A 19,590-nucleotide genomic window follows, 5' to 3' on the forward strand; every position below is an offset into this window, starting at 1 on the left:
TATGACAGCATCAGCAGAACGTCTCCTACTTGAGTAAGCTTTTGTGTTTTCTTGACATAGTGTGTCGGAGCGTTTGTACTGTAACTGGCCAATATATGTATGTACTGGTTTTCAAGGCACTGAGATACTAAATATCCTATCTTCTTACAAGAGCCATCAAGCCGGCATAATTCTAATCCTGTTTATTTTCTTAGGAGCAATAACCATCTCCTTTTTCATGTTCCAAAAACTTCACTTGAAATAGGAAAAAAAGCATTTCACATTAAGGCTCCTTGAGACTGGAGACCACCTACCAACTTATTTGAAATCTCTGCAGTATAAAAGTTCATTTAAAAATGCTCTTATCACTCACCTCACAACAGACTGTTCCTGTAAACTACTGTTATACTGTACTGTTTTCACACTAGTATGGGTGGCGAGTGCATGGTGCATGGTGAATGAGTGTGTTTTGTTTTTGTATATTAATAATGAGTCACATCGTAACTATAACTATGTCTGCCGTTTGCTGTACATTGTGTTATGTTACATAGGGAGAAGGATCTGAAATTGTTGAGTAAAATCTTAAATGATAAGATTGATGGCCAAAACTATGAAAACGAGATGCAGCCCAGAATATTCCTTTAATTAACAGTATTCCCGAGGGTTTTCCCGTCTCCTAGCAACAATAGTTTTGATAAAACTGTCTATAGTATAGAACAGACGTTTCCCACACATACGCACTCACACGCGCACACATACTCAAACACACACAAAATGACTGGAGCAGATTGCAGTGCCTTGCTCAAAGGGAGTGTCATTTCAGTGATGTGCTGAAGTTGAAGCAGTGTCATCCTGTCACAAATCACTTTGACAAATAACTGAAGATACTGCAGCATTTTTCTCCTGGAGATAAACAAAAAGACTCAACGGGCTGCCTTACGATGACTGACGAAACAAACATAGGTGGTCCAAAAAATGACTGCAATCTACTTCAGCTTAGAATAAAGGTTAAATCATTACTTTCGTGCAGACATGTGTTTTTGCTACTAGAATCAAGACTTTAGGTTTTGAACAGTACCATTTTTGTGAACTGAATACACAAACAGATAAATAAATAAATGATTGCTGCTCACAGGTTTATTTTTCTCTCCTCTTCTTTTAAGAAAGTTGGAGAATCGAGATGTTTGACAACCAGCACACAGTTTTCAGGCTTGTCTGTCTGAGTGCTGCAATACAATATGCATTTAAAGGTGTCAGAAAAACACTTACCATGTAGGCCAGCAGAAAACATTTTTATGGATTGCCAATGATACCTATTGTAAAAAGGAACAGAAGTGTAAGATATAGATTTAAAGTATCAATTTAGATAATTATCATCATGTTTTAAAGGTCACTGCAAGGAGCTCATCAGTATTGTCATAGCAGAGAGCGGCAAGCGGGAACTTTGTTGGACTTAAGCTAGCATGTTCTAGCTGGTTAACATATCAACCAAGATTAGCAAGTAGCTCCTATGTCATCAACCCTATGGCACTACCTGTTTCACAGCAATGTGTAGATAAACTTTGCTGGTCACATTCCAGTGTGTCTGGGCCTTGAAAGTTACTTCTCTAACCTGCAGGCTACTGTCACCCACCTGGACACAGCCTGATAGAAAACATATTGGTGATTCAGGGATACAGTCCACTCCAAAACTATTGGAACGATGAGGCAATTTTTTTTGTTTTTGTTGTTCACTGAAGACATTTGGGTTTAAGATTAAATGATGAGTATAAGACAAGAGTTCAGTATTTCAGCTCTAATTTCCTGGTATTCACATCTAGAGGTGTTAAACAACTCAATGTGACGGCCCCTCTGCAGGGTTCATACTGCTGTTGGTGTACTTTCTGTCTCCAGGGCTGCACACCTGATTGGCAGGGTAATGCTTATATGCATGGGTCCCGGTGTGCCCCGTGCATATAAGCCAGAGCAGCAGTCAGTCTTGGGTTGGACCCCCTCATCTCACACCTTCTTTTGTTTGTTTGGTTTCTTGTCTTTGGTTTTATATCACAACATCCATGCAGCACATTTTCACTCATCCACTCCCTACACTACTGACTTTACAGATTCTTCCCACTCATTGGTTTTGCGTATTTTCTTACTAATAAATCACTTTGTTATTTAGTTATTTAGATATTTTACCTGTGTGTCTCCTGTTTGTGTCCAGTCCATAAGCCAAAAGAACAAACAAAGGAAGCCGTGAGATGAGGAGGTCCAACTAAAGACTGACTGCTGCTCTGGCTTATATGCATGGGGCACACCCTTATACTGTTCTAGCTCAAGTGTTTTCTCAACCGTCCACTTATCCCTTTCCATTTGCTGCTGCAACCTACTGTGCTCTAGTTGTAGTAAAAGCAGTTCTTTTTGCCGCTCAAAAGTTAAGCCAGGATTTAAACCAACACCAGAAGTAGACTCAAAAGGATGCACAGTGCCATCCTCAAACAAGTTATCCTTCAAAATAGATTTCATGTTCTCTTTCATTCGCTTATCACCAACATCGATTCCACTGGAGTATCTACCATCTGGCAGAAAACAGACACTCCTCTACCTACAACACACAAAATCTGGTGTTAATACTACTCTACTCTGGACATGTGGTACCAAAACACCAGAGACAAGTTCCACTGATGACACATTGGTGGATGGTGATGGTGCATAGATAAGATGCTTGCCTTTGGTGAGAGACATCTATCATTGTGTCCCTGAGCAAGACACTTAACCCCTTGTTGCTTCAGAGGCGTGCGACCTCTGACATGTATAGCAAAAGTCGCTTTGGATAAAAGTGTCAGCTAAATGAATAAATGTAAATTTCAATCACTAATCACAAACTCCACCTACCAAGGCACAGCTTTCCTTCATACCTTACCAAGTCCACCTGCTAAGGCCCTGAGAAGAGAGAAAAAAAGTGGACAACTCCAATTGCACTACTCCAAGTTACCAGAAACACTACAAAGGCCAAAAGAAACAAATCGCATTTGACAAGCCCCCATTTATCCTACCACCCTTTGTTTGAACCCACCCATTTTTCAAGTGAGCAAAACTATTGGAACATGTGACTGACAGATGTTTCTTGTAGCCCAGGTGTTGCCTTTTAAGTTGATTGTCCAAACATTAAATATCTCTGCATGACTAGTCTAAGCTTTCATCCTTGGTTCAAACCTATAAAGACTGCATTTCCTGTTAAAGAGGAGAAAAACAAGCCATTGTCAAGCTGAGAAAAGAAGGAAAATCGACCAGAGCCACTGGACAAACATTGGGCATAGCAAGCACAACAATTTGGGATGCCCTGAAAAAGAAAGAAACTACTGGTGTACTGAGCAACAGACGTCAAACAGGTCGGCCAAGGAAAACATGACAGAAATATCGTGAGAGCTGTGAAGAAAACCCCCAAAACATCAGTAAGTGACATCACCAACGACCTCCACAGTGCAGGGTGAAGGTATCACAATCCACTGTTGGAAGAAGACTCAGAGAGCAGAAATATAGAGGCCTCACCACAAGATGCAAACCACTCATCAGCAGGAAGAATCAGAAGGCCAGATTGAAATTTGCAAAGAAGTACAGAGATGAGCCGCAAAAGTTCTGGAGCACAATCTTATGGATGGATGAGACCAAGATTAATCTGTACCAAAGTGACGGAAAGGCCAAAGTGTGGAGAAAGAAAGTGGAAAAAAAAGTTAGTTGCTCCAGAGGTGTGTGACCTCTGACATATATAGTAATTGTAAGTCGCTTTGGATAAAAGCGTCAGCTAAATGAATATTTGTAAATGAGACCAGGAAATATTCTTTCTCTACCTGAGACTGACAGATTCATAAATATTCAGGATGAAAATAGTTCAAGTGAGCTGTTTGATTTGGGAGAGTTGGAAAGTAGGTCACGTGTTTTCTGTATTGAACATTGTACTTCATAGTGCCAGTTTTACTTAAAATGTAAAACTAACCTGAAATATTTTGGTGTACAGGTGATGTAGCGATTATTTAATTTTGAAGTTTTTATGTTAGCTCAATTTGTCTCAAATGCTTGGAGAAGCTGACATAAAGTATTTGATCTTTACCTGATTTCTCGTTACCATTAAATATGCTTTATTAGTAATTTGTTCTAGCTATCTATCTATATAAAATTCTGACAATCTGAATGTACAATAAATCATGGACTTTTGTGCTTCTTTGTAAGCTGATTGGGGGTTAGGGTTTACAGACTGCATATCTTATCACATCATCTTCACCACGTATTTTGTGAACTTTATTTTCTGACAGAATGACTTGAAAATACAAAGTGGAGAAATATTTGACATGAACTTAATTTATCTTCTTGACTGCAGAGGAGGTGTTTGAGCAACAATGTCAGTGTTGAGCTGTCTAATTCAATTAAGATGTTATCACTTATTCATAGTCAATTAAATCAACACAGCGCTGTCACCAGGAAGCAGGCTGCTGCACTGGCTGCCTGCCAGCTAACCCTTAAAGCCACCTTCACTGGAAAACCAGCAAGAGACCATGTACACTGTAACACAACAGCACAGGGTGAGGATGATTATCAACAGGGTGGTTTACAGAGACTGACCTGTGCAGGATGGTTGAGTCTGGGCCAGACCACTTGAGTTTAGTACAAATTCTAAGCTAGTTTTGAATCTGGGCTGGACCTGGCTTTGTGACTGGACAAGGACTGTTTTTGGGGATTTTGTCCCCAATCACTTGCACTGAAAGAGCATAAGGAAGGGATCTTTTAATGGCCAGTCTGAACAGGAGGAATGGATACAAGCAAAACCTATTTCAGTGTTCATTGAAGCACCTGTCTATTGTTTTAAGACAGACATATAAAACTGGGATCCTAAAGTACACTAAAATGCATTTCTGAAAACATTTGATTCAGACAGTAACATGATCTTAAATTAATATTTGTTATCGTGAGCCTGGGGTGTTGTGACTTTTCAAATCTGCACTGGTGATGCTCCTCTGTCTGTCATATCAAACCTGCCCTGTATTAGATAAACAGTTGTGATTTGTCCTACCAGATCTCGGATGGCCAGACGTTTCTGCCTGAGTAAATGAAATATAAGCTCGGCAGATTTGCCTGGTTCCCAGGCTAACTATTAACTGAAATGATAAAAGTTAAATTCAGAATAACTTTTCACTGAATTCAAGAGTTTGCATTTGCAGTAATGCACAGTTGCAGTATGCGATAATATAAAATGGCTTTCTCATCTGCAATATCTCTGATAGTTTAAGCAATAAAAACATATCTTTGCTCGTCTTATACATAATAGAGGTGGAAGAGGAAAAAACAGAAGCTTCACAATGTGGCAGCTGCTCCCAGTGCCAAAGGCTTAGACGTCACAGCCTCTTCTGTAAGCAATGCTCCCTAGTTAACCACTTGACACTGAAAACTCTCACTGAAATACTGAGCAGCAGTTTTCCAACTTGTGTACACACAGAAAAAGTTCACGTTAGAACAAAAGAGGTCTATTCGGATTTAAGTTTTGTGCTGCTGAGCTCTGGAGATGTAAGTGCTTAGTTTCAACATAGATGCTTTGAAATGGCACACAGCTTCATTGTGTGGAGAAAAAGAAACATACTGACATTCAAAGTAGAGGCTTTTCCTCACCTCGCAGAAAGAGTTTATTGGCAGTCTATTTAGAAACAAACAGACGTCTGCCCTCCAGGAGGCCTCAGTTTCCCACAGAAGGCCCAGATGTAACATATGCTAATGTGATCATGCACTTCTTCTGGTTCTCAAAAAGTAGTGCTGTGCCCTCAAGACTTTTCAAAGCTATTTAAACCTCTCATTTGTATAAATCCTGGCCTGAACCACTATAATAACACCAAACAACACTCTCTCATTTCGGATTCTCTTTTGAATTTTAAGCCATTATCAGCGTACTGTTACATACAGATTTGTCCCCTTTAACACTTCAAATGTCGTCAAATGTTACAAAATAGTTTTGTCAGCAGCAGAGATTTGGAATTTGCAGGAGGTCCCACTGGTGAGAATTCACAGCGCCCACAACAGCAATGAATCATTAAAGGGAGGTTCCCTTTGATGTTCATCTGCAGCAGTCTGATAACTCATCCTGCACATTCCCACAGGGACGGAGAACCTCTACCCATCCAGATGTGGCTGTGACCTGGCAAGACACGCCGCTTTCATGTGTTTGTAGCCAACAGCTCGGGACATCACCACAGTTTGCATCTCAGTCACTAAAGCAGCGTCAGTGTGTGGCTGGCTCTGAGAATATGTAAAATGAGGAGATGAATTCTAAAGCATACAGTCCATTGCGCAAAACCATTTTCCTCTTTCACTTTAATGTTAAAAGAGATGAATCCCAGATCATTAATATAACATTTAGAACAATAAGACACTTTTACACTCTACTAAGCTATTAGGTCTGTAGTAGTCATGGTTCCTAGTGAACAAGACCTGATTCAGGACCAGAGTCAGACCGGGTCTAATTTCTGATCAGGCTTGGAAAGGGCATCATTTAAAAGTCATGGGTCTCAGGTCTTTGTGTCAACGTGTCCAACACTAGATTGGATCCAAGCGGCTCTGCTCTATTATGTGGAGCGTCGTAATCTTTGCAGTAGAAAAAATGTTTTTGAGGCGAGACAGAAAGACCAAACTTTAAAGTTTAGAAAAAATTACATGTCTAGTCTTTGTGTCTGCCAGTGTTCTCTCTCGATTCTGTTTGGGTTGGGCACATTTTGGATCTGCTCTTATTATCCTCGGGTCTTATTTTTGGAAAACAAAAAAGACAAAAGAATATAAAGCAGACAAATGTTGTACTTTTCAGTGGCTTTTCACTGATCTATTGATGGCGGTTTTAAATGCACAAGCCATGAATTAAGCCACTGGTTACATACCTTTTATAAAGAATGGTTTATAAGAAAAACCTGAAAATATGAAGCATTTTGAACTTTTGTCACAAGAATTTGGAATAAACCCACTTCATTTGTTTGACTGAAAGGAACCAAAACCGTTATGAGCTCATTTTATAACATTTTATTCTTCACAAACAAAGCTTTTGACAGTTCATACAGTTTGTCTTGGGAAATTGTTCTTCACTTGTACTTGCATAAAAGCCTTACTTTTTAGACAAAAACTCTGTCTGAGTTCACTCTTAGAGAAATTTGGTTTTAAGCAATTTTATTTGATATTTTGCTTCATTTTAGATTTAGTCTTTAAGTGTTTTCAAAATTCTTAAACGAGACCTATTATGCTTTTCCACATTTTATGACTTAGATCTATGTTGTAATGTTGGATGTTCATGTTAAACATGGCGAAAGTTTCAAAAAATTAGGTTAAAGTATTTATAAGAAATCCCTGTGAGCAAAAACCTCAGATTTCCTCCTGTTCTGAAAACTCTGTTTTGAACTGCATTTTTATGGAGCAAAGAAAAGTGAAGCAAATGCCAAAAAGATGTTAAATGCCATTTTGTAGGAATATTCAACCAATGCCACTTGGCTGAGGTAAGCATGCAACAATTGGTTATTTTCTGGATTACATAGATTACATTCATTTTCTGGAGACTTACCTAACCCTAACCAATATTTGCCAACCCTAATCCTGCCCTAGCCCCAAACTATCCCCAAAATGCCACCCCCCAGGTTGCCTTTTTTGATGAAAAGATATGCTGTTATGTTGATGTACAATTCTAAAACTTAGGCATTTACCTTTGGTTTACATTTCTGCTTACATTGCATTAATCTGCATATGGAAGTGTGATTCATATCAATGGTATTGACCTGGAGGAGCAAATATTCTCATGGGTACTAATAAATAGTAAATAAAAAGCCTCCAAGCCAAACCAGTAGTTCCTGTTTTTGTACACATCTCACTCTCAAAATAAGTATGCAGATTTACTGAGCCTCAAGCAGCTAATGTTTACAGACACTCTGCTGCTTTAATTGACCCAATTATTTGTATATATTAAAAAAGGAAACCATGAACAATTTTTTTAACCAGGTAATACACAGTCGGAAAAGACCTAGGATAAACCCGTTCACACTCCGGGTGGGCCAGACACCGGACTTTCAAGCAGGTTAGCGATGTTATGTCAAACAGTCAACAGTGAGTATTTTTATACAAAACGTAAGTACCGTTACGTAATTTAATATTATATTTAACCATGATGTTTTTCTAAACCTAAACAAGTTCTTTTGCAATGTTATTATTATTTTTTTTTTACAATGTTTTAGAACATAAACAACGTTTCATTTAACAACATTAACTAGAAAGTTGTGACTGGACGTTGCATATACACGTCCACTAACGACGCTAAAGGGGTACCCAGGGCGTTAAAAAGCGACTCCAAGCGGTGTTGACCAACTGGTGTTTTCCAACTCTCAAGTTTTGACCTGGTAAAATCTCGGAACAATAAAAAACCACAGCATCAGACAGGCTCCTTTAAAGCTTCCAAAATTTCACACAACACTATGCAAATGTAATCATGGTGCATGTGAAGCTTAATTCTACATACAACAGGGAATTACTCCTTTTATACTGATTTTCTGCTTACTTGAAAGACTGAAATTTGGCTATCTATAATTTCTAATTAAAGAACCTGCAGCAACCACTGCTGTTCTAATATGTTTTCATTCAAATTTGACAATAAAAAACAATAAAAAACTTACAACAAACTGCCAACATATGTCTGATGACAATAAACACCCAAACAATCTGCTGTTTATAAATTGGCCTGTGTGGAGAGGAAGTTGATACACATTCCAGATGAGTATGTTCACTGTTGGGGGTTTATTTCCAAAGCACTAAATATCAGATTTCTTCTCTGCTATTTTTTTTGGTCATAACAAAAATATAGCGTAATTGCCAACTAGGTTAACACATACAAGAAATTAGCTTGTTTTGGTGCTTAACAATAAACAGAGCAGGTAAATAATAAGGTAAAGTACTGCAGGTCAAGTAGGCCTAATCATAAACTAATAACTTCATCAAAAAATCAACTTGACAATTACGTAACCAGGAAACAAAAATAAAGTAACTGTATTCCGTTGCAGTAAAGAAAAAAAGACGTAATCAGATTACAGGCACATTCTGTAAAAACAGGGATTACACATCGGAATTGGGCCTACTTTAAGCACAAAGTTTCCATGAAACAGAAAGCGGAATGCTATTTGCTGTTGATACAGTACGAAGGTTGTTTTCTTGCCGGTTTGGCTCTTGTCACCCTGGGGCTGAATCAACTAATGAGGCTGTGTACGGTCCTGTTCATGTCATGTTCACCGGGAGGCTGCTGAGCGTAGTTTCGTTGCCTGCTCACCCGGTGATGCTCTGCCCCAATCATTCCCCTGCCGGGTCCCCGACCCCTCACCTGAAAATCTATGGTAAAGGTGTAAACCTTAACACACACTCCGGTGCTTCGAGTTCCCAGTACAGGCAGAGTAAGCTAATTTGACCAGTAGCTGCAGGCTAACTGTTCTAATTAGATAATGGCAGCTAGTTAGCAGCAGTTAGTTTACTTGCTACAGCAACATGTAAAGCTATCTGTCCATCAGGGAACTCCATAAATCACAGAGTTGAGGGAGAGGAGCAGGGGAACATCAGAGAGAAAACCAGATAATATTTTCCATCAAATATGATCCAGTTTCAGCAAAATCAGTAAATAAAGGTGTGCTTTTGTACAATAATCAGTGGTACCCGGTCCCAGAAACAATATTTTTCAGCAGCGTCATAAAAAGTAGGAAAGCTTTTCATTGGACACTAAATGAATATAGGCCCCCCAGTGCAGGATGAGTCATCAACATCTTTAAATTGTTATCCAGGAAATGACACTAAAATGTCAACAAGAATACCTACAACAACATTTTATGTCATTGATGGGTCAGATCCTGCCACATGAAGTATGGGCCCAGTGCAATCATCATATAATCATATCATATAAAAACATCTAAACTAGATTATGATTTCATGGGAATGGGATATTTAATTGTGATGGGATATTTAATTGTATGTTTCTCTAAAAATACACTAAGCAGACAACACATCTTCTATACTCTCTTGTCTTTATTTGGTATTGAAGTAATCCAAAAGTGCTTGGATTACGTTACTGATTACATTTTTAACAAGTAATTAGTAATTGTACTGGATTACATTTTTAAAGTAATCCCCCCAACCCTGACAATAAGACATGATAAGATGAAAGAATAACAAAAGATATGTACAATATGGCTGTTTAATTAATATACAGTTAGTACAGGGATGTGCAAAATATTTGCCTTGGATTTACATGTCCAAAACATTTAAATCATTAGTAGGCCTATACTGTCCTGTAAGCTGGGTGTCATCTGCAAACTTCAGGAGCTTGACAGACTGGTGACTTGAGGTGCAGCTGTTGGTGTACAGGGAGAAGAGCAGAGGGGAAAGAACGCAGCCTTGAGGGGAACCAGTGCTGATGGTCCTGGAGACAGAGACATGTTTTAATTTCATGCCATCAGCCATTTTATAAAGGTAAGATATCAGTTTTTATCCCCAGGATGGAGCTCTCATTTACAATGAATGAATCATATAAGCCAACGACCCTCTGGGTTTTCATCATGAAATTCATTCAGCGATGAGAGACACAGGTGCATCATGGCTGCTGTATCATCCGCCCCTCCTCATTCAATGGCTCTGCATCCCTGTGCCCATCCATGAGCTGGCTGCCAGAAAACATGGCAGCAGAGCGAGACGGCAGAAATTAAACAGGAAAAATAAATGGGGTTTAATGTGGCACCTTGCCCTGCCGCGACAGTTCAATTGGAGAGCATTTTTGGAACGAGCCTCTGATGGGTTACACAGCCTGTGTTTATCTGTCCCTTTGTAAATGTCATAGACAAAGCAGAAATGCCAGGCTTTTGTGCTTTGTGGCTGTCTCGTGTCCTGCAGCAGAACAAAAGGCAGTATTTCCATATATACTCTGCAGATGTTAATCACCTATCGAGCATCATGCAGGAAGGACCACATGTGGCACATTTGCTATGGTTTTAAATGGATATCTGTGCCACTTAACAAACAAGGGAAATCTCTCTGCCATCACGTGTTGCTTGGCACGTGCTTTCTAGGTGTCTGTTACAATATCCTGGGTCGTCACTCTACTGCACTGTGTATACAGTACTCAAGTAGAACTGCAGTGAACATATGGCTCAGTATGCTTTCTTTGGAAATTTATTTGAGTGGATCTTCAGGGTTTATTCACATTGAAGCTGAAAGTATACCCAGTTCAGCTTTTTTTTCTCTCCTGATATGATGTTTGCTTTATATTTATAACCTTGGTCCTTATGCCATGTTTGTCATATCAGTGTCACTTTAATTAACATCAAAGTAGTGACTACAATTATGAAAAAGTATCTGACTTGGAGTTTAATAATACAGAACTGCCTGAACAGTCAAAGCAATATGTATACCTCATGTAAACAAAAAATGTGTTATTGAAGGTAATTAAACCCAAATTTTATGGAGATAGTTATATACTTTTGTGAAAGCACAGTGTTTTTATTGCAATTGTATAACCATCTTGAGTTGTCTGATGTGAATGACGTTTCATGACCTATGACGTGAATGTGGCATTACTTCACTCCATAGCTCTTAACTTACAGGAGCAGCTAAAACAGTACAAGTACAGATCATCTAACAAAACAGAAATACAGAAAATCAAGGCTAAAACTGAGTCTTCTTTCTGCTTTAAGATTGCTGTTATGTAGTCCCTCCTTCTATGGGTTGAACCACTCAATTTCACTAGCATTTCTGACCAAGAAAGGTAGAAACAATCAGCTGATATATACCAGTGCGCCTTGATTTGCATGGAATGTAACAGGTTTCTGGATTGAAAGGAAGAGACAAGATGCAGGTGCTATGTACAGTATAAGCAAAGGAGGAAGCTAATGAAGGCTTGTGTATGAGGTACTCCAGTGCTGGTGTGGAGGTGGTAGCTGGATCGACATATTGAAGAGTTGTAATTAAAAACTGGAAGCAGACAAAGGTTGTTATATAGGTATAAAACATCAGATTGTGTTTGAATTTAAGCCTGAAGGCCTGTGTTGTAAAAGTAGCCTGAGAGTTCCTATATGAATCCCTTGGGTGGTAAAGTGTATTTAAGCTTATTACTATAAGGCTACTTGTCCTCCGGAGGGAGATGAAACCATGAACAAGTTCATGTTCCCGGGAAGCCACTTGAAAATTGCTTTGGGGAACTGACCGTTCAGGAGATGATGTAGCCATATATAGCCTTTTACAGTGCTGAAAGAATTGATTATCCACAGCTGATGAGTAAGAGGCCACCTTGGAGGAAACTGCACTTGTTGGAAACGTTTCCCTACACCGTTCAATTTCTTTACAGGAAGAAATGTATTCTTCAGATGGAGGGATCCCGCAAAGTTCTAACGTTCCAGCTCAGTGGAGAGAGGTCTGGCTGCAGGGCTCCTCTGTGATGTCGTTATGGTGAAGGCTCCACTCTCAAGTCAACGGCACTCTTTTTTCACGTCCCCCAAAGGATGTAATTAAAGGCATTCATGCTTGTTTTCATTACACAATGCCTCATGACAACAGTGAGTGACTGATTTGCTTTAAGCCAAAACAAAAATCTAAATGCATGGGTCTTGGATTTGTTCGTTCAAAATTGCTACCTCTATCAACATGTGTAAATCTAAATGAGGCAAACTATCTAACGTTGCAAATGTGGGTAGGCTGTTTGTGGTTTTAGTTGCGCCAACGGTGGCTAGTGTTAGCTCTTGAAGTTTTATGGTAGGATTTGCTCCTTTCTGCTCTACCAGAGTTGGCTAAGCTAATGTAATACAAATTTATTAGCTAATGTAATACAAATTTACTAGCTAATGTAATACAAATTGACTGCTTGCTGTGAAATTGAAAACTTCTGAACATTCATTATTGTTAACATGATATATATAATGTGTTTCCATTATATTTGTTGAATTAATTTCATAAATATGTCTTTATAATGGTGAAATCATGCTATACCAAAACAATAATAAAAAGATAATAAATGTACAGTTTTTATGGAATAAAAAACTTAAAAACAAATATCTTGAAAACCAAATAACTATCTAGACAAAATAGACATGTGTTGGTATTCACATTACTAGCATTATAAGAGTACATGGTTTGTAAATGTGATTTCTCTTTTCTGTTTCACAAATAATAGATGGACACTAAAACATTTTATGGTGCAAGGCCACAGAATTTTCCGGCCCTTATATCAGAAAATCCTCAAGACTCTGCCATTAATCTGAATGATGATAACAACCAAATACAGCATCATCAACATATCAGAACATACCAATCTGTACTGAAGAGTGACTATTTCCTGGCAGTACATCCTGTCATAGGTGTCATTTTCAACTTCCCAGCTATGGATGACTACTGGCACTGCCAGTCACATCTCAAGACGTAAAGAGATTCCATCCGTTACGCCAGATTATTAATTTCACTGATAATCAGCAAGACAAAGACAGTCCCGACCGGTTTCAGAAAGATGGCTCTTCATGGTAAAACTATGCATTTTAATACCAACAAACTTTAGAAAACATCATATATGTTGGTATTAAAATGCATATTTAAGTATTACCATGAAGAGCCATCTCAACCGTTTGGTAGAGCAGTATATCAGAAAAACTATTGGGTCTGTTAAAAGTTTTTTTTTGGATTATTGTTGTTATTGCCCTAATGAAATAAATGTAAAGAGATAATTTTTCCATCACTTTTTTCTTGGTGAGGACTTTAAAGGGTTAAACAAAAACATTTTTGCATAGAGATTATCAAGGAGATAGGTCTGCATTTGTTTTAGGATGTTGACAATGACGCTCAGCTTTGTTGGTATTTTACAACATTGAAAACATGAGAGTTTTGGTAATTGTAATAATTTATTTGAACCAATTACTCTTTTTTATATTTTGATCACTCACTTGCCTCTCAAAAATAAAGGAGGCGCAACTGCCTCTGAAGACCAGCCTCTGCTGGTGTGTATCTGTCTTTAAAGACATTCATAGTGTCAGACTGCCTGAAAATGTGCAGCGTTATCCCATTTGTATGATTCATGTCTTTCAGGTGTGAAAGACCATCACAAATACATGCCTAATACCAACCCTTACCCCCACAGTAGTTGAGAACCACAAACTGACTGAAACAAACACAGAACTGAGCCCAGACAGACTGAGGTTTTGCCTTTTTCAAAAAAGATTTTGTGTTAAATGGGAGATGGAAACACGGTTCCTGAATAAGTTCTGATGAAGCGAACATTTCATTCAGATGACTGATTAACTGTTTCCGCTGTCAGCGTCTTGCCATAAGGCGCGAAAACATAATTGCATTTATTTGTCTCCGGACAGCATGAAACATGGCCAATAATAGCTGACATGAAAGAACTATTACAACTTACCTAATTGAAACACATTCTTGAAGACCTCTCTCCATTTTTCCTCAGATCTATGGTCCTCAGGTCCATGTGACTGCTTTGGTTTCTGGTTATGCGCCATCTACGTAAACTGCTGACAAAACTCTACAGAGGCCAAGACAACACCACAACACATAACTGGACATAAAATGATGATGGATAATTTTTCTGGAGGGTCAACAGTTATATGATATTTCCCAGTCTGACTCCAACACTAACACCTATCAGAACGTGTTGTTGGTAGAGCCTGATCTAGCCTCCTGGACAGACAAGAAGATTCAGGTTTGGGAGTTACAGGCCTGCAAACTGTTTTTCTGGAGAAACCTTTCTTCACCTAACAGAAGTCTTAAAAAAACTGATTCCGCCACACAGGTAGAAAAAGAAGCGTTGTCTGTTGGTCTCAACTGCTCAAGACTACAATCACCAATGACAACCTGGAAGCAGCAGTTGTGGAAAAATAAACTGACTTCCCCAAATAGGCAGACCCTCTCTTAACCTTTGCTTAAACCTAAAACCAAATCTTAACCTGCAAACAAACCAGGACCAGATATCCTCATCTTTTAAAAATGTCCTCACTCTCAATGTCTAAAATGCAATTGGTTCTCAAATAGATAGAAAAACACACAAATACAAAGAGAAAATGACAAGTTACATTAAAGTCCATAACGCTTGCTTGCTTAACAAATATAGCAACTTAATCCATAAGTTTCAGCAATGTTGTCAGAGCCTCATGGGAGCTGTAGATAGAGTATACTAAAAAAACAACAACATAAGTAACTTATAGAAAATACAGGGAACAAGCAAGGGAAAGTGCAGAATGTCAGGGTCTGAAAAGGGACACAAGGAAAACAGGGCCCAATGGGAGGAAGATCGTCCGAGGCTAAAAAAGGGAGATTGTCTTGCTGTAATGTACATGTAGCCTTCAAAAAAAGTTTATCGAATCAGCTAAAATTATGCAGTGGGGTGATAAAAACCAGGGGGTCAGTGTCTGCTTTTCAGTTTGCAGTGCATTCAACGTTGTTTAACAGTATATATTTGTGCAATTGCAGCTGCACATAGAAGTGTTTAACAGTTAAGTAAAGTATTTATTCGTTAGTCTACACAGGTATCACTCTACTACATCCAGTAAATATTATACATGTAGAGCCTGAGGGGTCAACATGCTCTGTCATTTAGTGTGCACATGTGTGTCGGTGACAGTACACATGCTGATTCATTTAATTTAGGCTTTAGGCTGTTACACTGACAGCTGGAAATTGATCACTGCTGGGTAATTTTAAGGGGAAGAAGAACCTCATTACAACTACATCTGTGTTTATGCTGTATGGGAATCAACCATGCCAAAGGGCTGCCAAAATTAACAGATTTATTTTCAGAGCTGCACGTTTTCTTTTTAGACTCAGAATCTACATACAATACTAACAACTTTAGAAACTGTTGGCTGTGATTACACTTTATTTTATTTTTTTATTTTAGATATATTCACTTATTTCGGTCAAAATATAGTTGGTACTCTTTCAAGCATTCAAGCTTCACTTGAAACATGAAATTTTACAGAACAATGGATGATATCAAAGAAAAAAAATACCGGTGCTGGAGGGAAACATTACCACACTCTTATTGAGAAATTACACAGAAATTACACAGAAATAACACTGTTCATGTTCATTCAATCAGAAATGATGAATACAATTTATTATTTTTTTCCCATTAGCTCCTGAGAATATGACAGGGACGCGAGAAATATGTTAGCGAGGTCAAATTTCAACTTGAATCTTATTTGGGACAATACTTTGAATATTTGATCCATCACGCTTCACCCGTATCTGCAATTTCATTACAGTTACAGTACATTGACAAGCAACTAAGTTTGAGAAATAACTAGTTTTGTAAAACTTCATGTTTTTGTCCTGCATTGTTCTGTAGACAGTGACTCAGTAGAATAAAAAGTATGATGCACTGATTAACAATCTGAAATCAGAATTGGGGCTCCCCAGCTGATGATTCAAGGCTGTCCTCATCAGAAAATTAACAGCATAAGCTGTTTTTTAAATGCTTAAAACGTCCTATGTCTTTGTATATCTCTTGAAGCCATGCAAATAATGACAGTTCTTTTTTAGTAGCAATGGCAGAAGTGACACGACTTTGACTTCAGTTCATATCCTGTCTCCTAAGTGGAGCACTTAGTCCAACAAGTACTTAGTTTTGCATAAAAGTCAGTGTTGGTTTCTTTTAACCATGATCAGTCTTTTTTCAGTTTTTGTAATGGTCATATGGGTCGGTTTGTAAGGCACTAAGAAACAACAACTTGACAACTTGTATTATTTAAATCATCAGCTTTCATGGCATAGCACTATTGAATAGAAATGGATTTCTCATCACCTGGATTAACTATAACTAAAGTACTAAACGTGTGAATACTTACAAACGATATTCATGGTAAATCTTTCCACCACTACCTGCATTTTCACTTGACATGAATATTTCATAATAAGCTCCTTTGTATCCTGCTCAACATCAAATTTCACACCGTTCTCTGTTCCAATATTGATTCACTCTCTCTGTTCTTCAAACATAAGCAGGGCAATTATTCCCTTTCTCAGAGACAGGAGGTGAAAGACTGCTTGATAGCTGATGATACTTTACAGACCTTAAACTTTACTGTGTAATTAAAATTTGTATCATGTTGCACTGAGAATTACATCACTTTTTCTTACAGCTGAGTTTTGTGTTAAAACAGGTGAAGTGGCCTCTAGTCAGTGAGGTATTCTCTTTAGCGCTTACCTCATTTTACCTGCAATGATGTCAACTTAACTATAAACCGAATTGTGACAGCAGCTCTTCCCTTCAGCCAATATCCCACCCAAGTCAAAAGTTCAAATGCTTCAGTAAAACCCTGTGTCTCTTTCATCTCCCTCTTCTTGCTCTGTCCTTGGAGTGAGGATGGTGGGCTTTTTATTTTCAAAATCCCAGAAGGCAGCCAGACTTGTGCCTTTGATGTTATTCTCTCTGTCTCACATCTGAAAGACCTCAGGCTCAGAGAAAATGGATGGAGGGTTGACAGAGGAGATACATGAAAAGAAAAGTCAAGATTCCTGTCAATAGGATAAGACTGCATTTAAGAAATGACATTAACATTTAAATGAGTATTACACGTCAAGTAGATGCATTGACTAGGAAATTAGTGATCCAAATTTAATCCAGAAGATTCATGAGAATTACAGTCAGTTTTATAACTAATTACAATAATCATCTCAAAAATGACACCTCAGCACTCAGGCAAATAGTGTTCCCTATGAAAAACTTAAAAAATCTAATATATTTTTTACCTGTCTGTGGAAATATTGGATTTAAAAGCTGGTTTCACCCTGGTGAGAAATTCATTCATTCAAGGCAGAAAGGAAGGCTCATGAACATACATTTGAAAACACAACCCACTGCTGGATATGAGATATGAGACTTTTCCTTCAAGGTTTGTACCTCTCTGTCTGAAAATGCGCAAGTGCATTGAAGCTGCTTTCTTTCTAATGGCCAGCAGGGGGCGACTCTACTGGTTGCAAAAAGAAGTCATATTGTATAGATTTCCATGAGAAAATGACGTTACTTCTCACTTGAGTTATTACCTCATTAAACACTTTCCTAATGTGTTTGGTTTCAACTGCTATGGTTTCAAGTATTCTTCAATACAGCAAGATGTATTAGTAAAACATAAAGGTCCTATTTAGAGTAAAATAGACAATAAAGAAGGCTATGCTTTAGGGTGTGGCTACCTTTTGATTGACAAGTCACTACCCGTCAGGCGAAGCACTGTGTATCCCTCTCATTCAAAGATGGTCATTGCTGGTTCCAAAAAAAACAAGACGCCAAGGACCAAATGCCAAACTCGAGGCTTCAAAAAGGTAGTCCTCACACCATGAGTATTATCACGGTGGCTATGTCTACTTCTTTTATACAATCTATGGTAGCTAACACTGTAAAGTAAAGAGTGCTGAGGTCACCAACGGGGCTATATTAATTTTTGTGCTGCTTTAGATTGTATTGATCTGTGAAGATATTAATTCCCTGGAGGCTAACAGGATCAATATGGCTGAAAGAAACAACTTCATATGTCATACAGTGCCTTCTGACCACTTCTGTTTTTTTTACTGTTCTGAGGGCAGCAAAAATAAACCTGCTGTCATTGCCTCCTCCAGGCTGCATCATGCTGCCTCCCTAATCTCACTTTACAAGCTCTGTGTCTTTTGTGTCTGTCTCTGTTTTATAATCAATACAACCTAATGAGGATAAGGGCACATACTTTCAGACAGCCTCACATTGAAGGCATCCATGGCGTTTTGCAATCAGCTGGGCACGTGAAAAGGGACGGAAGTAATTGTGTAAAGAATGAAAAAGGACAGCTTGAGAAAACGTTAAAATCCTGCAAATTCTCATTTCTGCAAACATGGGTAATCTCTGCATTATGTGGTCATGACTGTTTCCATGGTTTCAGACACTGTTTGCCAATCCAACAATAGTTTTGAAGCACAGTGACTTTACCCAAATCTCAAATAAACCTAACCCTAAAACCAAGTCCTATACATAAATTGTTATTTTGCTGTGGCACAAAGAACACACAATACATATTTTATAAAATATATAAATACACTGAATATACAGTGGGGGAAATAAGTATTTGACCACTTGCTGATTTTGCAGGTTTGCCCACTTACAAAGAATGCAACGATCTATAATTTTAATCATATGTACATTCTAACAGTGAAAGACAGAATCCCAAAGAAAATTCCAGAAAAATCACATCATATGAATTTATTAAAATTGATAACCATCTGATGAGGAAAAACAAGTATTTGACCCCCTGGACAAACAGCATGTTAATATTTTGTAGAAAAGCCATTATTGGCCAGCACAGATGTCAAACGGTTTTTATAGTTGGTGACAAGGTTTGTGCACATTTCGGCAGGGATGTTGGCCCACTCCTCCCTGCAGACAGCCTCCAAATCATTCAGGTTCCGAGGTTGTCGCCTGGCAACTCGAATTTTAAGCTCCCTCCAAAGATTTTCAATTGGATTCAGGTCTGGAGACTGGCTAGGCCACTCCAGAACCTTGATGTGCTTCTTCTTCAGCCACTCTTTTGTTGCTTTGGCGGTGTGCTTAGGGTCGTTGTCGTGCTGAAACAC

Source organism: Micropterus dolomieu, linkage group LG19 (assembly GCF_021292245.1).
Source record: "Micropterus dolomieu isolate WLL.071019.BEF.003 ecotype Adirondacks linkage group LG19, ASM2129224v1, whole genome shotgun sequence".
Taxonomy (NCBI): domain Eukaryota; kingdom Metazoa; phylum Chordata; class Actinopteri; order Centrarchiformes; family Centrarchidae; genus Micropterus; species Micropterus dolomieu.